An 18,728-nucleotide genomic window follows, 5' to 3' on the forward strand; every position below is an offset into this window, starting at 1 on the left:
GTTTTAATTTGCAGCATTTTTACAATGTCAATATAGAGCAAATATTTAACAAATTATTGTGCATATTATGCCTCAAAGCAGAGTTTAGCACTTGAACATGCTCTCTCACACATAATTTCCTTAAAAAATTAGGAAACAATGCAATGAATTTCTACCTGCAGTGTATTCTGATGAAAACTAACACAGAAAAAATGTATCATCAGACATCTGTCTTCTTAGACTTAAGTTAAAATATTTTCAGGTTTACACTTATGTCTACATAATGATGCAATAGTTAAAGTGAAAAGTTTTAACCTCCTTCGCCTCATCATAATTTATGCTATTGTCCAAAAAATACAAATGTTTTTCATGGAGTAATGCGTTTAAGAAATAGAATGTTTGTGTAGAAAGTGCTTCAGAGTAATATGTCCTGATAAAAAAGCCTAAAAAATGTCTAGTCATGTGGCAATTTATGCACATTACTCCATAAGGTGGATTAAGAGAAGAAAAGTATAAATATGGGCAAGAATTATGTGACAGATGACTGTCTCATTAAACATTAAAATGTTAATAGGAATGCAATGAAGAAAGTGCAAATTCCTCTCCCACAGGCTGAATTCACTCGTCCCCCAAAACCACATCTGAAGTAACTCAGAGATTTGGCAAGAGCAAATTCCCATTGCTATTTTTCATTAAAAAAAAAAAAAAAAATTAAGATTGGAAACAGATTCAAGGGTATGTTAAATACCCATCTACAGATACATGACTTAATAGTGGCCCCTCTGAGTGAGTCCAACACCAGCGGAGAATTATGAAGAAATAAAGTCAAGAAGAGGGCAAGAAAAGAACAAAAATTTGAAATTCATTACCATCTCAGTTTCTTCTAATACTAGTTAAATTTCTGTCATCACATTTATGATTTTTTCATGGACCATTCATTCATTACGTTGTCTAATTTCTTTCTAAACCTTTTATTAAAAGTTCTGGAATTAAATGCAGATTATTTTAATATGCTCTGTGATATACAACATTTCTGTTAATGAAAAACTTGGTTTTTTAAACTTCTTTAGCTGCCAAATTCAATAGGTATCCCTGTTTATCTCTTATGGAAAATAGAAGCATAGTCTGGCCTTGATGCTACAGTTCTCTCTGCCATTGTCTCAATTCTGTATTTTCCCAGCTTGAAGAGCTGTAGGAATACTTGTAGGATTTGTAAGATTCCTCCCTAAGAAGGAATGTTCTTAAACTAATTGGTATCAAATACATTTACATTCTTTTGAGAGATATTTTTCTGAATGAATGCTCACCCACCTACTCATTTCCTTCTTGAGTTGAGTGTCCCACACTGGACAGAAAACAAAATAGAGTTTTGGAATGTGTTATAAATATCATGTTCAGCTGGCATCATTAATAGGAGTCCTGACAGGAAAGCAAAAATTTCAGGTCCACAGAAGAATTTTTTTATAGTGAAAACAGAGAAAAGGCAGAAAATTAGTAACACAAAGAAAGGCAGAAAGTTTTTTTTCTCTTTTTCAACAGCAGGATCTATGCAGTGAAGAAGGCGAGAAAATTTTCAATTTATATTAATAGGAAATATTTTTGCTAGCAATGTTGAGAACATTACAGCTTCGTGTATAGAAAATGCCCACTTAGTTCTGTCAAAGATGACATCTGGGAAGCTTATCTGATAATAATACTGAGAGTGAACAAAATATTTCTAACCAAATAACACAGTAGAAAATGGAACAAAAAACAGAAGCCTTGAAAACATATTTTAGAAAACAAACGACATTATTACATTGGCTTTGGTATTCTACAATCTTTGATACCTTGCAATTAATTTTTTAAAAAAGTCTCTTATTGGGTGTTTTTCTTGCATCTTTATCATTTTAAATGGGCATGCTAGTGCATGTCCAATCACATACAGTAAATTAGCGGAAGAGCTGTAGAACCACCACAGTTTCTAAACAAATAAAAAAGGCACAAACTGAATAGGAAGAAAAGATTCATTAGTCTATAAATTATCATCTGTATCAACCACAGAAATTAAGAAATACTTTGAGTGCATATACAATCTAACTATTTTTTTGTTTGTTTTCCTTCTGAATAGCACTCAATTCTCCTGTGATTTCTTATGTCCACTGACACTGATGGGGTCTAAGACTTTTTAGTCCAAGCAGGGCCATCACAATTTGGTCATAGACATTAAATAATATACTCTATGCATGAAGTAATAACCACCTGCATTTAAACACATATTCATGGAATATTGTGTATATATATCTAAACACTGAAACTCTGTCTGCCTATCTCTAACACAAAGCTACAGATATTTATTAAATGAGAATGAAGACCCTCTCAGTGATATATAAATATATAAAACACAGATGCTCATCTTAAAAAGAGTAAATTGCAGCTAAGGATCCTGGAAAACCTCTTGTAAGACAATGTAATCTGTTGGGAAACTTGTCATAACCAAGATATTTCCTCTCAGTGTTCAGATCTTGGTTAACTTCAGCATCTGAAATTCTGTGAACAGGAGTCTGTGATCTCAGCCTTAGTTTTTATTAATTGGAATGATAAAGGTAACTTGACTGCTTTACACATTCCTTGAGTGTTTATTAATTGTGACAGGGAGGAGACTTTGTGCTTTTTTGTGTTTTGTCAGTGTAATGTGAATCAGTGAAAAAGTATAACCGTTACTTTCACTCTCAGTAAAAAATACTAAGACACAGCAAAACTTGTTTCTATGCATTTTGAATAACACAACAGGTAACATAAATTTTCCTCATGTAAATATATTGCCTTTAAAATGAAGTCATATTCTACCTCTCATATTCTTTTCTATGACTCTCACAATCAACTTTAATGAGCTTATGCTGAGCTGGAATAACCTATTAGGATCATTGAGTCAAAGTCCTTACTCTGCACAGAACACCCCAAGAATCACAGCAGTGCTTGAGAGTGTTATCAAAATGATTCTTGAGCTTAAATGGGTTTGGTGCTGTGACCACTGAGATCCTCAGTGGATAAAAGACAAACTCCCAAATTTCAGCAGCACCTTTTCACCATACTGCACTGTAACCCACTGAGATAAAAGCAGCAGCCTAGTCAGTGGTCTCAAGCCCAAAAGGCCCTTTCCCCTCTGCTCATAAATCCTACTCAGGATCTTAACCATCTGATCAAATATTTTCCATATTTTTTTTTCTGTCATAGTGGATAACAAGGTGAAGTTCCATGTCATTCTAGTTTTCATTTTTACCTGTATTTCACTGTCACTAGAATTAGCCATCAAGCAAAAGACCTAATTTGATTAGCTTTCACATAAACTCCATTCTTCATCTTTCTAGTCTTGCACCCCTTTTGAGCACTTTCTTGGTTCAAAAGTGAATAAGGTTAGGAGGGAATAATGGAATCATAGAATCAAAGAATCATAGAAGAAGCTGGGTTGGAAAAGACCCATAAAAATCACTGAGTCCAGCTCTTGGCCCTGCACAGCCTCATACCAAAGAATCACACCATATGTGCAAGAGTATTGTCCAAATGCTGCTGGAACTCTCTCAGACTTGGTGTTGTGATCACTTCTGTGGAGACCCTATTCCAGTGCCCAACTGGAACTCTTTAGGTGAAGAATACTTTTCTAATACCCAACTGAACACCACCCTGTCACAAATTCAGGCCACTTGTTCAGGTCCTGTCCCTGGTCACAGAGAGAAGAAATCAGTGCCTGCCCCTTCTCTTCTCCTCCAGAGAAAGTTGTAAATGCAGTAAGGTCTCCCCTCAATTTCCTCTTTTCCAGGCTGAACAGAACAAATTACCTAAGTCACTCCCCACAAGGCCCTTAACCACCTTTGTTGCCTTCCTTTGGACTGTCACAACTCTATGTCCTGCTTATTCTGTGGCACCCAAAACTGCCCCCAGCACTCAAGGTGAGGCTGCCCCAGAGCAGAGCAGAGCAGGACAATCCCCTCCCTTGCCCGCCTGGCAATGCTGTCCCTGATGCCCCCAGGACACCCTTGGCCCTCCTGGCTGCCAGGGCACTGCTGGCTCATGTTCAGCTTGCCATGGACCAGAACCCCAGGGCCCTTTCCATGGCACTGCTGTCCAGCCTCATTCCCCAGTCTGTCTGTACATAAAAGACAATTTTTGACATAGTGTCCTTTGAGGAGTCATTAACCACATGGTAACATTAAACAGTATTAATAAAGAGACTATTAGTCTCTACACACATGGGTAAAATCTGGAGTGTCTTTCTAAGGACAATGGAGCTAGAATTGCAGAGATGATATTTGATGCTATCACATACAAGCTTTTACAATGCTATGCAATGAGATTGGTTGAAAGAAATTACATCTATTCCATTATTTTCACGTTTTTACCCGTTTCTTTTGGTTCTTTTCAGTGCATGGCATCTAGCTAGATACCTCCTCACAATATGTGCTGCACAGAGAGGTATATGAGAGACCTTTTCTTGCAGAAAGTCTAAAGTAATAACTATGAAATCTCTCAGTTTAAGACACAGCAACACTGTGACAGCTGTCAAGGGATTTTTTGTCAGGTAAATGTCTTGAACTTCTGCTTCTACTCTCATTCTCATTCTCTGATTCTTTCAGATTCAGCAGCTGGTACCTTTCATTCTACAGTTAAGTTACCAACTATTTAATAGTTTTGCAGTCTATCAATTGTGTAGTCATTCCTTCTGCCTGCTGATTTTATTTAATATCCCAGAGCCACCCTGTAAGTATGGGGCCATAAGAAATCTATCTGCCAACAGGTATAAAACTAACACACAGGAATGTTTTTCAAATCTACAGATATAATTATTCAAGAGTCAAATTAAACTCCAGTATAGAGCTGGTGCAGTGCACCAACTGCACTGGGAACTGCAGCTATTTATGATAGGGCTGAATACTACAGCATGTTTTTTAGAGATGTGTTTGAAAACTAAGGAGATTCTGTCCTCCTTTAATGTTTGGAAAATTTTAGTAAAATGTGTGTAAGGAGCTTACCTTAGGAAAAATTTGGTAATTTTTAGATTATTAGTTCTAATAATTTTGATCCTTTCTTTCCTACGAGAATATGTTCACATGAAATATTAATTCATCATCTTTACTCTTGGTTAGAATGGGATATGTGCTGAGTAGCAGCATCCTTTTATTCACAGGTAAGATGGTGGCACCTCAGTATTAATATCTGATGACCTTTTCCAGTTCTACCCATCAAACTAGACCATTGTGAGGATCTAGGATAAAAAAGTCACCTTCAACAGACATTGGCGTAAGACTATAAACTATGGGCTATGGAACCACTCCCAGCAGAAATTACAGTTCTGCTGTAATGCCAGGGTTGTATGGAAATAAGATACAAAGTATCTTTCAGTTAAAGAGAATGTCTGTGAAACCGACAGTAGAAAACTGTTAACTCACATTTGGCTTTATTTTTGTCCAAACTGAAAAGCTAATATTTCCCTAATAATTTCCACACACGACTGTATCATAATAAACCATCTAGCCATTGCAACAGATGTGAATGTCTTTTAAATCATTAAGTCAGAACTAGAAATCTCACTCTCCTACTTTTATGGTGGCTTTCTGATTTTATATGTTAAAAAAACATAAAAATCTGTTTAATCTATTATTCTTCTATAAGAGATATTATTTATGTATTTATATAAGTATTATTTTAAATATATATTAATATACATGAAATATATTAACATATATATTAATAAACAACATACGTAAAATATACATTTTTATATATGAAATTATCAATGAAGAAATGAAGAAAATAAGGAGTTTAATTCCCACTGTTTAAAGACTGACTCAATATTTGTTTCAAAAAGGTTATTTTTCTTTCTTTTATTTTTCAGGTCTTATGATTTTGTAAGAGGAAGTTTCATGGTAGCTTCATGCAGAAAGCCTGTACTATTATACCTGCAGTGGGTAACAAATCTCAGGTTTTGGGAGAGGGATTTCTATTTGGAACTTCTACATAAAAGGCCGTTTAGAAGCCACTATAGGTCTTCATACAGTAAGTTTGTGTGTTTATGCCTGAATGTCCACATACAAACATCCAAACAAAGAAAGAAATAACTTGTATGTTTGTCTGTGGGCATGCACAAGCACACACATGAGCCCCAGTATCAATCTACCTATATATTTCCTGCTCTTTCTAAGAGGTTGAAAGGACTAGTCACACCCTGTGACTAGTCTAATTCTAATACAATAATGGCTTGCTGAAAGCCAGTGTAAAATTAGAAACCATGCCACAGTCTGGAAGAAAATACCTGAAGCAGAGTATCCATATCAGCTTCTCCCAGAGTTTGGCTCCAATTTCTTCTGTTTCATTTTGCTACAATGCTTAATATTGGGCCCTAAGGAAACAACAATTATATTTAGTACAGTCCTTATTCAGAGAAATTTAATCTCCTCATTATCTCTGGATGCTATAATAGGAATGCTGGGATGAACTGTGATCTTCTGTTCACCTTCTTTCAGGACTTCAGCATTTTAACCTTTCCTTTTCCAAAGTCATTTTCTCAAATGTATGAGATGATTAATGAGAGCAGCTCTTTTGCTGTGTTCAACAGTCGTGTCCTTCTTGCTCATCTCTCCTTGCATAATTATAATTATGTTGTTCATGCCAATATTTAGGCCTGTGTCAGCACTTCCATTACAAACCCCAATTTTCAGAAGTTTGTAATAAGGCTGGTGCACTTGGCATTTGTCCAAACCTGAAGAGAACTGGAAATCACACTGGTCAGGGCACTTGAAACCAAAACATGAACAGTGATTTGTTTTGGGCTAGGCTCCATATTTGGCAAGAAAGAGTGGCTGACAGCAAGTGAGAGTGAAGTAAAAGAGATCCAAGTGTCTGATAATACAGCTGAGCTTTATATAATGTCAGAGAACAGTGCAAGAGCAGGTCCAGCGAAGAAAACCTTTCATAAGAAAGCCAAATAATGTTCCCTTTTTTGGAAATAGGCCAGTGTGGAGAAAATAAAAAGAAGAAGGATTCACAGCATGACTGGGTTTTTAGCTCTCTCCATGCCAACTCAATAATTCATGAAAAAATCCTTAACACAGCAATGAATACTATGTACAGTTCTGGAAAAAAGAACAAATTGTTGGGGTATTTAGACAAAAAATGAGTCCATTTTCAAAAGCGACTGGTGATTCTGTTAGCAGTGCCTTATTGATTTTTTTTTAGGAATGTTGAGAACATTTTAGAATCCTTTGCACAGCTAGTTTTTTGCTCAAACAGTACTTTGGCTCTTTAATTACTGAAATCCAAGTAACTCTAATATAAAACTACAATATGCAGAAGAAGAAAGACTAGCAATCATAATAAAGTATATGTAAATAAAATGCTTTTAAATTATTCTGTGGAAACATAATCTATTTATCATTTTTTACCTTCAGACAAGGAAGTTATCATAGAACAATAGAATAATGGAATAATAGAAAGCTTTGATTTGGAAGGTTCTTAACCATCATCTGGTTTCAACCTCCCTGCCATAGGTAGTGAACATTCCACTAGATCAGCTCACTCAGGGCCCCATCCAGACTAGTCTTGAACACTTCCAGGGATGGGACATCCACAACTTCTCTGGGAAACCTGTTCCAGTGCCTCATACCCTCACAGAAAAGAATCTTGCCTAATATCTAAACCTACCCTCCTTCAGCACAGGACCATTCCCGCTTGTCCTATCACTACGTGCCCTCATGAATTGTCCTTCTCCAGCCTTCCGGCAAGTTCCCTGTAGCTACTGGAAGACTGACCTAAGTCTCTCCAAAGCTTTCTCTTCTCCAGGCTGAACAATCCCAATGCTCCAAAAAGTTATGACATAGAGACAAGAGAAAAAGGATGGGATCACTGTTAAAATAGAAGAATATACAAGCTTAATAAACTCTTCTTGGGTAATAAAGATAAATAACATGATAACAAACATGAAAATAATGATTCTAACCCCAAATGCTTACTGAAATATTTGTAACTTTTATTCATGGATTCACATGGCCACAGGTCTGGTTTTGTTTGAAGTGCTTAATGCACATTTTTTGACTTCTTGACAAGGCTGAGGACTAGCTACAAATTTATATCCAGTGACAGAAGACAAGTCCAAGACAGAAAAGATTACTTATCAGTATACTCTTTTTTTCCCCCTTTCTTTCCTGTACTGATGCCTTTATTGGGAAATCTGAGAGATAAATACCAACTTCACACACATGCAGAGCAAATCAAGGCATATTAACAAGTTAGTACTGAATAAATAGGGCCTGAGGACACAATGTTTCGCTTGTTAGTAATTGCTTATGTTTGGTATTCTTATCATTATTTTTAAGTTATCTTCTTGTCTGATACTTACTAGCTGATCCAGCAGACACACAAGCAGTTACTATGATCATGTGTACCTTCTTAGCCTGGACCTGTTTCTCAGCAATTCTGTTCTGTCATTCATCCTCATTTAGTTAATAGACCACACACCACAATATTCCTTTAGATTTGAGCAGCTTCAGTTCAGTCCACCTCTCATGAATGTTTGCTTCCATAAAATAAAACAGTTTTCATCCCTAATTTCAAATATAAATTAGTGGATAGTCTTGTTTTGTTCAGTCTTTCATTTGTAAAACCCACCAAATGTAAATCTATCAAAACAAAATAATTTTTAAAATTATTTTAAAAACCAACATAATCAATAAATATTTAGAAGTCTCTTTCACAACAGTTTAGCTATAAAGCAATTTGATGATTATGAGCAAAATTTTTCATCCTACAGAGTGTTTCTGAGAAGTCAGAGCCAGGGTGTATAGAGAGAATGGGATGGATGAGAAGGAAATCCTTCCCACCTAGAGTAATACCTGGATAAAGAAGTAAATGGACACATAACAGCACCTCGGTTGAGGACATAGCAGTGCTGCTGCATCTCTGCATTCTTCAGTAAACTTGGAATGGCAGTCTATAAATCACTCTTCACACATAATTTTTAAAAACATTGTTTAATATTGTCTGAATGGCAATGGATTGATTCTTTGAACAAGGCTTAAGGCACCAAAGCAGGAAAAGGTTTATTCTGGTTTCAGTTTTTCTCTGTTGAATAGCCTATAGCTGCAAAGACTGTAGCACCCACTGTTAATGTTGAGGGAGTCTGGTGACCCTTCAAATTCCTATGTCCCCTGATTTGGCTACAAGCCTGCTGCTCTCCCACATTTATTTCTAGGATGTCCCACATTCTCCTTGGTCTCTATTCCCCTTTAGTCTTACCATGGCCATAGAAGTTATTTTAGAGAATTCTAAACCTTTGCAGATTCAGAAGAAGTTTGAAAATGCAAGACTTCTGTTACAAAATAAAAATACATCTTGGACTTGTTTTGTTTCAGGGAAATATATGTTTTATTGAATATATTTTAATGGGATTATGTTAAAAACTGGGAGATTAGTGAGTCATAAAACTATTTGTTTAATTAGAAATCTGTGACAAAAAAAGAAATCACTGATGTGTAATTTTTATATTTTATCATGTCTTTATGTAGCTTTTGTATCATAAATGCTTTCAAATAACTGCACCATGCATCTTCTGAAGTTGTGTATTAATTAAATTTCTCTTTGCAATATCTCATGGAAATATATGTGCTTGTGGCATCATTTCCAATGGCTTTTGGATCAGAGAAGAAGGCAGTATTATGAAATGAAAGTTTGACCTTCGTTTCTCCCATCTTAAACTGGCAATAGTTCTTTCTTGCTGAACATCTCTCTCCCCCTCTGGAAAATTTTACTTATACTCTCTGGCCTGGGAGAGGATACACAGTTTCTATTCTGAACCTTCCCTTAATCTCCACTGAGGCTGGGGAAGGAAAATTTTTTAGGTAATTTTGCATGAAGTCCATTCTAACTCTTAAATTTGTAATGGGAATGTATAGTTGGGGAAAATGGAAGAATTTGTTGCCATACAAGTTAAATTGAAATTAAGAGAAAGTAGAAAACCAGTGATCAGAAACCAAACCAGCTTGTTTCCCCTTCTAGATATGGATGGTATTGGAGAAAAGAAGAGATAATCAGGTGAATTTGTCAAGCCACTATATATTTTATTCCATTATTTTATAGCTAGTGCAGTTTAAAAGGTTCTTTATTAAACCACTCAATGGAACAAATAGAACTGAAAACATCAATTTATTATTCCAGTGTACTAGTGAATTACAACTATACCAAGAAGTTATAATTATTTATTTCTTTTGATTTTTTCCCAGATTCTTTATTTAAAACACATATACATGTATTTGAGTAACAGTCTCATTGAAAAATCAAAGAAACCAAAACCAAAACCCTCTCAAAAACCAAAACCAACCAACCAACTGAAAAACTCCACAAAACAAAACAAAAACCACAAAAAACCCCCCCCAAAAAAATACAAAAAAAAAGGAAAACCCCCAACAACAGTAACAAAAAACACACAGGGAAAAAAACCCAAAACAAAAAGAAAAAACTCCAAAAAAACAACAGCAACAAAAAAAAAAGAACAAAAAAAGAAATCCAAAGCAAAACCCAATAAAATCACCAGACCAAAAAAAACCCTAACGGCTGAGATCTGAAATTCAGAATGAAATAAAATAAAACGAGAAGTTTGAGAGTAAACATTAATTATAGACTACAATATATTGGTATTACATGTTGAAAATAAAATGGTACATTCTTATGAGTGTTATCCTTGTAGCTACAAATTATTTTCTTTGTCTTGGTAGTGACAAAATGCCAGTTTAAAACAAGAAAAAAGCCAGAACTTTCCAGAATATCTTGCATTATGGTTGATGTGCCATTTTAATTGTCTTATAAGCCTCTTTGAAATTGCAAGATTGTGTGTAACAGTTGTTATAGTCCCTCAAATCATTATCTGTTGTGCCCACAAATGCACAAGGAAATCTGAGCTCTGTGTGTTGGGATGGATCTCTGGACATGTCATGATGTATGTGGTGCTCCTAAGAGGTTGTGTATCTCCATTTATTTTATCACTCTGTTTTGAACCATATTTCATGTGAGGTAACACCTAAAGCCTCTCAAAGTGCTGTTCTAAGAAGCCAGCAGTACCAGAATTTGCTATGCACTGGGCAAGCTGTTGCACTCACTGATAAATGCCGAGTGACTGTAGATTCTGTCGGATTTGAGGGGCTACTTTCCTGTTTATACTGAAGACCATCAGAATGTGATCAGGTGTGATATTAGCTGCCCCCTGACAATGCTATTGTTTCAGTAGCACACTTGGGACTGGATGGATGGTTCTTCTCTTAGTTTGGGATTGACTATTTCTCTTATTTTTTAAGGTTAGTGGCAATTATGTTGTACATAAGAAAATTATTATGCTTCAAAGAAGAAGTCCTTTCTAAATATATAATACGGAATGCTTGTCCAGCTTCCACCTCTCTTTCTTTTTTTGGTCTTCAGGGGTGTCTTACACTGCTGGGTGTGGTGACTCTGGATACCTAAGAGCACAGTTACAGTTTGATGAGCACAGTTATAATAAGATGAAGGACAAGGTGTTACACACACATACATGAATGCACATTCTTTTGTTAAAATATGACATTGGATTCTGAATTGAATGATCTTGCTTTTAGAACACTGGTGACAAAATAGTGCCCCTCATATATGATCAGTAAGCATGTATTGCTAAATGTTCAAATTGACAGACATGACTGAAATGCAGTACCTCTCCAGAAATGCTTTGGTAACAATTTATATAACACCTGGAGTAAGAATAAGTACATATACAAAGCCACATTACAAACTGCTCTTTTCATTTCTTTGGTTTTCAATGCAATAATCTTTGTGCAGAAGTTTTATTCTGTTTACCAATAATATTGGATAATAATTTGGATGATAATATTGTATAACAATTTCTAAACCATGTTTCCAGCCAAAAAGAAAGTTTCTGTGAGAAGCACTGATTTATAATAGAAACACGTAAGTAGTTTTACTCAACACTACAATTATCAATTATGGGTTTTTATGTGAGGCCCTCCCTTCAAGAAATGACATGACAGTGATACTCAGTTATAGGTAACTGATTTATTTGTCATTTTCTTTCCCTGTGAGATTGGTTATACTGCAGATTCTATGGTTATTTGATGCCACTGGTTACCCTAATGAGAGAGTGTAACTGAATGCACTTCTCTTTTGTGCCAGGAAAGAAATGTTCTTTTATGTTCAGTAGCACAGCATCAAGCAGTGTTTGCTGGTTCGTTTCTCTATCAGTCAGAAAAGCTGAGCCATTGTAAATGAAGTTATTAAAGCTTCTGGTGTTCTTGTCCTAGAAAATTCAACTTTAATAGCTAGAGGATAGCCCCCTGAATCAGTAGCCTGCTTTCAGGGATTTACATTGGATGAGATCTTTAATGCCAAAGAGGACTTCCTCTTGACAGAAAGAATATAGCTGCCCAAAAAATAAATGATCACTATAGACCATTAGTGAAAATAACCTGATTTTATTTTACTAGCTGCTGTAAATATTTACTTTGACAACCTACTTTATCGAACTATGGGGATACAGTTTTGTGTATGATAAGACTGAAGGTCAATGCTTGTTTAATAAACCCTAAATAAAGAATTATGTGATACACTGTACACATTTCACATCCCATGATATATTAATGCATCATTGCACTCTGTATAATCAGCTCAAATGACTTCCTTTAAGGCGATAGAGATTGTTTCTCTTGCATCTTTTTTTTTTTTTAACGAATTTAAATGCACTATTGGTTATATGCCAGCAATCCAGCTAACAATTAAGGTGAATACCATATTAGATCTATTGGATTTCATAATTTTCAATGTCTGAGGGACAAATGAGAGATAAACAAGCTCACATTATGTGTTGCAACATAGTTTTAAAATAAATACCTGTTGATACTACAGTCAGTCTAATGCCAGAATTGACAAAGGCTCATATTTGGAATACTGATATAGCTTCAGTTTTTTCCAAGTGAAGTTTCACTACAAATTCTCTGTTGTATTTTTCTGCTTGTTTTTTTGTTCTGAAAGTCATTGAATGTGGACATATAAAGATACAGACAGAAATAAATATTTATAAGCTATAGAACAAAACAGCTTTGACTGAATGTTTGATTTTGGTTAGGAAATAGGTCCTCTGATTTGCATGGCTAGACACAGCAATATGGGGCTAGATACAATTTTCTTCTGTACTGAGTTGTGCTGCCTCTTTGCTTAATGTCATTAGCGTTTCAGCTACAGCAAAAGCAGATGTAAAGATATTAAAATGGCTACACCAGCAGTCTGCTCTGGGATATTAACTGGCTGAGTCCAGACATATGGATCCATCTCTGTGTGGCTCCCAAAGCAGTCCCTGAATTTTAAAAATCTTGCTAGAACTATTCTATTCCTCACTGTCCCCAGTTCCCTGAGTAACCCTGAACTTGCAGTTTCTATTTTAAGAAAGTATGGTCATTTTCCACTTACTTTTGAAATATTTCCTATTTTTTCTTATTTAGTAAAGAATTGTTTTAAACTCTTGATCACAAACATGACTTCAATTTAAAAGACAAAATATTGGTTTTGCTTTACTGTGAATTAATAGGGCAAAAGAATGCATAAGGGAAAATATGAGCATGTTCATATGGTGGGAAAAAGTAAATTTTATTCTTTGAATACAATTTCCATAGTTCAATAAAAGGGAACCTATATTCTCTATGTATATAATAAATACAATTAGCTCTTGAAATTGCATGAAACTGTTTCTTTCAATCAACCTAGGCTTACAGAAAGATTGTTGGGATGCAAAGTAACTTGAAAAACCTTGAACTACCAGGACTATGACTTCACAGTGTGTCCCTTTCCTGTGACAACCTTCATTATTTGAAAGAAGTTTCTGTTTGTTCATGTCACAGATGAAAGGTGTTTGTAGCCAGCTCAGTTGAGTCTTAATATCTATATTAAGTAGCAATAAGTAGTATCATGTAGGAAATTATAATATTTCCCAGGAAATTCAGAATGTTCAGGACCAGTATCTAAATGTCATCTTCTGATTTTGTTCAATTCTCCTGGTATTAGACCAGATGTCAGGAAGCATGCCATCATTAAAACTGTGGTCAGAAAAATTTTGTCATTTTATATCCCTTTAGGACTGTCTTGCTGCTTTAGCCCCATGCTATTAATCACAGTAATTATGGGATATGAACCCAGGTATTCTACGATATTGGTGAAATGGTATCGTTTCATATTAATATGAAAAATTGGTTATGGTATTAAATGAGAATGCTTATGGTAACCACTAAGAAGAATTTACATATTAGAAGCAGCATTCTTCTTTTACAGCAAGTTCTCTCTGTCATATGGGGAAACAGGAATAACACACCCAAAGCAGCACCAGAGTTTCTATAAGGAGCAGTAAAGTCTGCTTCTCTCCTTCAACTTTAAAAAAAAAACTGTAAAACAGTGAAAATTACAAAAAAAAACAAACAAACAAACAAAAAAACCACCTAACAAACAATGCAACTTTTCTGTAAGAAGTCTGAATAATTTACAGCTAACCCAGAAGTTGTTCATGAAAGTACATTTGATGTAGTCGGTGACCTAATGTTACTCCCTTCCAGTAGCTGAAGGGAGCCTACAAGAAAGGTGAAGCGGGATGTATTGCAAGAGCATGTAGTGACAGGACAGGGGGGAATGAGTTCAAACTGAGAGAGACTAGATTAGATTAGATTAGATTAGATTGGATTAGATATTAGGAAAAAAATTTACTGTGGAATACGAGGCACAGGCAAATGTTGCCCAGAGAAGTCGTGATGCCCCATCCCTGGAAGAGTTCAAGGCCAGGCTGGATGGAGCTCTGGGTAACCTGATCTATTGTCACTGCTAACAGCAGAGGAGTGAAACAAGATGATCTCTAAGGTCCCTTCCAATCTAGGCCATTCTATGAGTCTATGCTGAATACTTTGTGAAGCTGCATAAAGTGTTCTCTGGCCTTGAGGACTCTAGCATCTATGTAAACAAGTGAGTGAGTGAGTGAGTGAGTGAGTCTATGGGGAGGGGGATGGAGTTGTGTGGGTGGGTGGGTGTGGGTATGTGAGTGTGTGTATGTGTGAAAATCTATGTACACCTTTAACTTTGTGTGTGTGTTTGTGTGTGTATCTGTGTCTGCCTCTGTGGATCATTTACTGTTTACTACAGTGCTGATGCATCCTGAAGAGATGCAGAGCCTGAGATGTTTTATCTCTTGTCAGAGCTCACTTCAATTAAATTAATGGATCCATTCAGTTCCCTTTTTCCTCTTTCAGCTGCATCATTGCCGAATACATTAAAAGGATCTTAAGTCTCAAGATGGTACATCATGGCATTAGCCACAGCACTCATTTCCCTCTGTCTTCTTTTTCTGTAAATCAAATAATTAATGAGATCTCTACCTCAATAAAGCACTTCATCAATATTTTGTAGCAATAGGAAAAAAAAAAGAGACACGCTTTTTGCTCTTGTAGGAGCTTTTATCTACAATTGTGTAGGATTTGGTGGGCAAATGTTGTAATTCTAAAATGACAAAATAATGCCAATTTTTCCCTGTTTGCTTTTAATTTCTGAGAAAAATTATTCAAAAAGCTTAGCTACTGACTGCTTCTGTTGCAAAGATGGGTGTTTTTTTAATTTTAGACTTGTAATAAAATTTAATTGAAAGCCTTTTATTGTAGAATATGTAATTACAAAGGATTATATGACTAAGTATCACAATTTAATGTTCAGTATTTCAATTCAATTAATAAAAAATAATTATACTGCACATAATGTCAGCTATTCTATTTTCTTTACAAAGAAATTACTTACCTTGGCACCATTAACCCCTTCATGCTATTTAATCAAAGAGTTCCATACTTAGAATACAACAAAAAATATATTATAACATAGACAGTAGTGCAGAAATTTATCCCAAGGCTAAATAGCAGGTTTGTAGCAGACAGAGACATTAGCTTTTCATCCCATGGTTCTAGTTGGATTAATTTTTTTTTCTTTAAGAAAATTTTAGTTCAGAAACTTAAATAGTCTTTATGATTCTGTTATTGAAATGACACTGATTATTGAGCCAAATACTGGGCCTCTTACTGGGAATCATGCACTGATTTGTAATTACTTTTTGCCTTAGGTTTTGAAAAAGGAATATAGTAATTTTAATTTAATGACTTGGCTGCAAACTGCATGCGAATGAATAGAGAACATTTGACTACAATGAGAGGGAAAGAGTCAAACAGAGTCTTACTGAGTTGCTAAAATATAATGGCAATTTTTACTGAAATGAAAATTTCATTACATTAAAATAAGAACAATACCTTTCCATGAAAAGTATAAACATGCAGTACTGGCCTTCAAATGAATTCCATTAAATATCACTGCATTGCTATGGTACAAATAGACCATTCCTGCAGGACAGGCAAAACTGAAAACTGCATAAGCACAAAAATGCTAACAATTTACCTTCTGGGTGCTGATCTGCAGGAAGACAGGTCTTACAGACTGGAGTCTTGGAACTACACAGCAATTGATTTCTAGACAACAGCAGTGGCACAACTGTTCCAGATATTCCTTTTCCATTTCAAGGAAATGCTGTGTGTGTCTACCTTCCCAGAGAGTGGCTTCTGGCCCCAGTACAGGTGTGCAGGGCGGCTCAGCTCTAACCTGCTCAAGTCCACAAGTAGCTGACCTGGATCTGCTATAGTTTGTGTGTGTTACTTCTGTGACTATGGCATGTATGTGCAACCACAACCAGATACAGTTTTTCATCTTGAATTAGCTGAATCGGTGTAAAAAGACACAGCATAGCCTCTTGCAAGTGTATTTTTGTAACAGTCAACTGAGACTGTGCTGCAGCACAGGAAGCGTGTTGAAGGCTTGGGGCTTTTGAGGACAAAGATTTTGTGGATAGCTTATAAGAACAACTAAGTGGATGAGGCTGAACCTGGTGCTGTTCTGTCTATACTGTTCAATTCCAGAATCAAATTATAGCCAAGATTAAAATATACACATATACATACTGCAGCCTTTATGGGTCCCAAATCTTTAAATTTTATGCTATTAATATCCCATCTTACCATTTTTGAGAAAACTCAATGTAGGAAGAGATCACTGAATTAATGTTATAGCTGTGTGTTCACAGCAAGAACTGGTTGCTTAGACCTTATGTGGGGTGTAGATCCTAGCTGATGCTGCTCAAGGATTAGCACTGAGAGCACAGTGTTGCACTTAGCAGTGAGAAAAGAATGGAATTCTGGCACTAATCTATGACACAGACTGCCTTGTCTTTGTAGGCAAAATATTCTAAAAGTAACATAAATTCCACTAACATGCCCATTCCATAGGTGTTCTGGTTCCAATGAAATCTGGAAAACTGTGTTTTTATTGTTTCAGTGTTGAAACAAAAATCAGTTTTGATTTTGTCCTTGTGGCCTGTGGAAATAATGACTCTGCTATTGTATTTATCTGGCCCTCTTGTGACATTATTCAGCTAAACTAACATTCTTTTTTATTTGAAATTGTTGCTCCCTTTGCCCTGAAGCAGTGTTTGGCAGCATTGACAGCTTGGATTGCTGCTCTGTTTTTATTCCTACCTTGGGCAAATGGGTGATTCCCTGTGTACTTGTTTTCCTTGGCAGCTATTTCAGAAGTGCCACTTATCTCCAAGAGACCCTTGCAAGTGCCTCTGGAAACTTTCTTCTTGCTGTTGCACATTTAAGAATTTCTTAAAATTGGTAACACAAATAAATAAAACAGGGGAAAGAAAATATTGAAATATTTTGGATTTGGATCCAGAAATAGGTCAGAATCTTTCTATGAGCCAATTAATTGAGGCTATTAATTTTCACATTTTCATCCTTTCATTTATTTTCTATGTAAATAGCATTTTATCCCTACAAGCAATTTGTTAGCTAAAACATTCATATCGGTAAATGATTTAATAAAAATCTTAGTACTACACCACACAAATAATGTCGTATCTATAAGATTTAGTGTATATGTAAAAAAAGTAAATAAAATATAATGTTCAGTTGATATCTTAACGTTCCCCTCCTGTTCCCTGGTTAACAATCTAAACCAAACTGAAATCCTATAAAAACGTTTGTGGTTGTTTTGGACTGTTGCCTTATTGTTGTTCGATTACTTCTGTCATTTGAAAATACTGTTACTAATTCCTAAGTTGAGAGATTCTTCAAGAATTCATTTCTCTCTAAATTATGTCCTCCTTCTTGTGCTCTCTAGTATTCCATTTCTAACAAAACACAACCATTGAAACTTAATTCATGTTCCAGGATTCTTGAGATCACTAGATTGACACCAGGTAGTTTGTCAACAACCTGAAGACATGACATATTTATGGTATACTGAGATCTTGGTCTTGTTTTGCACAAATTTGATAGTGGTCTATGGAAGGCATTAGAAAGCTGACAAAGTGAAAGGTAATTAATTTTACTTCTTTGTTTTTGTGGCTCATTAAATGCAGATAATACTTTCTGAAAAACTGAGAGAAATTTAGCCTCTGATAAAAGTTCTGTTTCAGGAATCACAGAAGTAAGACTGACAAACCAGTTTGTAATATTATCATGTAAGGTGTTATGGTTTTTTGTGGGATTCAATACTGTATTAGAAGGGAATTATAAAAAAGCAATTCTAAACCAAATAGTGCCCAAAGTATAGCCACTAAATGGTGCTGTGGATTGTGATATCTTGTATTTATAATTTACTCCTGCAAATAATTTTTC

Source organism: Anomalospiza imberbis, chromosome Z, assembly GCF_031753505.1.
Source record: "Anomalospiza imberbis isolate Cuckoo-Finch-1a 21T00152 chromosome Z, ASM3175350v1, whole genome shotgun sequence".
NCBI lineage: Eukaryota > Metazoa > Chordata > Aves > Passeriformes > Viduidae > Anomalospiza > Anomalospiza imberbis.